A 3177-nucleotide genomic window follows, 5' to 3' on the forward strand; every position below is an offset into this window, starting at 1 on the left:
CTAAATATATAATATAAAAATGGAATGTGCAAGTATATTATTAAAATTAAAAATAAACTAAAAAATTAAATATAAAATATATAAAACATAAATTTATTAAAAACAAAAATATCTAAATATGAGAGTCATAAACAACAAAAGTATCATTTAATTATTTTCAAATGAATACTCGCTGCAATGAAGAGTCCTCTTTCTAAAATTCTAGGATTTTAATGGCGATAGAAATAAAGAACAATAAATGTATGATCAAGGCAAAGATAAGCAGTAATTTAACATATAATTCCTGAGAGAAAACAGGTTATATTCAGAATTGTTGTTAGAACTAAGTAGACCCAGGTTCAAATTCTGTCTCCTACATACATTAGCTTTATTTAGAGACTGTTGACTTCAATTCTCTGAGCTTCACTGTCTTCAGCTGCAAAATGGAATTAATATTATCTGCCCTGGTGAATTGTTGTGAAAATTAAATAAAATAATGAGTTTATAGCATCTGACATATAAATAGGTGCACAACAAATTTTAGACCCCAGCTGTATATCTAATACTGAAATTAAGACATGTATGAAGATGGTGACATTTTTAATGAAACATATTAAATAAAGAGTGATCAATAGATAAAATTGATGTTAAGCAGCCAAAACATATATTAAATAAAGAAACAGTTTTTTGTCCTCAAACTGGATTCCAAATAGTTGATTTCTAATCACAATTCAAAGATTTATTCTATATTCGAAGCAAAGTATTTAACCTCCTTCCTCTTATTTTCATCCCTTGGGGAATAATACCAATCAGCATCTACAAGTAAACAGTTTCCTAAGTTTTAAATTTAACAATATATTATAGATCACAGCTAAAGAACAATGTTTTAATTTCCATTTTTACATCATTAAGAGACTTAAGGTGAGGCTTTGATAAGAAAAGCAGATCAGGAGCCCTAAACATTTGGACATAGTACTCTGTTAATTTGGAACAAGCTCTTACAAAGATTTGACCCTTTTACCTTCCTTTGAAACAATCTACCTTGACTGCAACTCTTTTTTTTTGCCTCCCTTGTCTTCCTGCTGTGCATACTGGCCCCAAAGAAGTGAACATTAGATGCAACATCTCATCAAGAGAAGGCTGAACATGTATCATAGATAATTATCTTTCTCTTGGAGAGATGAATTCTGATCCTTCTTCTAGGTCACATGTAAATACGGCATTTGAGATTTTTATAAATAGAAACAATGACTCCAAAACAATGCAAAAACAAAGCATAATAAGAAGAACCCGGTGGTGAGAAACCAAGAGGGAATTATTATTGTGATTATTTAGTAACCCGAATTTAGACTAGGAGTGACACTCAAGATATATCCATTACCATATTTTCCATTAGCTACCTGCCATCCTAAGCAATATCACACTGCTATTTCATTGCTAATTTTTGCTTGAATAAAATAAATTATTTTTATGTTCAATTTACTTATTTGATATGACAATTTAAAAGAAAAGTATACCTCTGAACTTAGTGTGAAAAATGGCATTCAATATGCCTATTACTGGTAAAGGCAAGGGTCTGTTTCAATCCCCCTGTCACCTTGGTGGTAGTTGTTACAAGTATTGCTTTCCCAGGCTTTGCATTTTGCTTCTTGTTTAAATCAGTGCTGCTTAAAAAAAAAAAATCAGTTTATTCTGCACATTTTTTAAAACCAGTGCAAATTAGGGTTTCTGTTAAGAAAAAAAATTTTAAAAAATGCTGACATTACAAGATATATTAAATACCAGCTATAATTGATGTCATTATCTTTTTGTAGGTATTTGAGTACTCTGGTGAATATTTTTATGTTAGAGTGAAAAGAAACAAAATCTCCACTTTTTAGATAGGTATTGAGCTCCAAAACAAAGAATTATTGAGATATTAATTTATATGTTCTGTGAGTAATTTGGATAGAGATTGTATTTACCAGAAATATAATTTTGGAAGAAAGATTTCACTATTTTTAATATGTGAACTGGAAATAGTTCAACAACCTTGAATATAATCAAACTTCCTTGGGAAATAAGTAGGGGTTTATGAAAGGTGAAAATTTTTCAGGATCAAACACATTTATGCTGTGATGTTATAAATATGGTCCTAATAATGTTGTTAGTATATTTTAAAATCTCAATTTTCAAAAGATTGTATAAAAATGATTTTTTTTTTCACATAAATTAACATTTAGTTTCAGCTTAAAAGTATCATGACTTTAGTTAAACTTTATTTAGGAAAGAATCATTTATTAGTTATCTTCTTTAAATGCAAAACCAATTACAGAGGTGGCACATTTCTTTAACATCAGCTCAAAACCAAAATTATTTGTTTGGGGAAATGTTCACAGAATCATAGCAGTTCACATGGAAAGCCACATTCAATTATAGTGAGTTTTATAGATACTATAAAATAGCTGTTTGAAAAAAATATTGTTTAACTTTAGGTCTTCTAAAAGTCCCAAGATCTTAAATTACACTTTATATTTTATAACATTAAATAACATTTCCCATTCTTCAAGTCCCAAAGGTTGAAAGCCATTTAACTGTGTTCAGGAAGAAAGCATTATGTACTGTAGGTTCCCTGACGCATAAACAAAGGTCTTTAAAACTAATGTTTGAGGACAAGCGGTTCAATGAAAATAAATCTGTCTTATAATTGAAAGTCTGTATACAACTACATGAAGTAGAATTTTAAATTAGCTCACTTAAACTTCTAAATACAAGAAAAATGTTTTCGACATTCTCTCTGTAGGTAACATAAATGAACATTATGCTTGTTTTTTAAAAATAAAATTATCATTTAAAATATTAGTAACACTTATGTTCATAGCCTAATTAGGTAAATATTAAGTAGAGTAGATACATTCCAAAGACTTGTCTCATATTTTCTTTAGCCAATTTTTATTATCAGAATAATGATACCCATTTTACATTAATACATATTATCCATAGACTTAGATACTGTTCATAGAGCAAGGCTAGATAGATTCTGAGTGTATTCTCCTAGGGAGTTCACACCAGATTTCAACACTTTTTTTATTGTAAATAATAAAAACATTGTCTACTGCAGAGGAGTTTAAGGCTGATATTTTTTTAAGGTTTGGGAATCTCCTTGCCAATTGTATAAGGAAAATCTTTCAGTGGAATTGAATTGAAGATATTGGTCAA

Source organism: Hipposideros armiger, unplaced genomic scaffold, assembly GCF_001890085.2.
Source record: "Hipposideros armiger isolate ML-2016 unplaced genomic scaffold, ASM189008v1 scaffold_387, whole genome shotgun sequence".
In the NCBI taxonomy this organism is placed as follows: domain Eukaryota; kingdom Metazoa; phylum Chordata; class Mammalia; order Chiroptera; family Hipposideridae; genus Hipposideros; species Hipposideros armiger.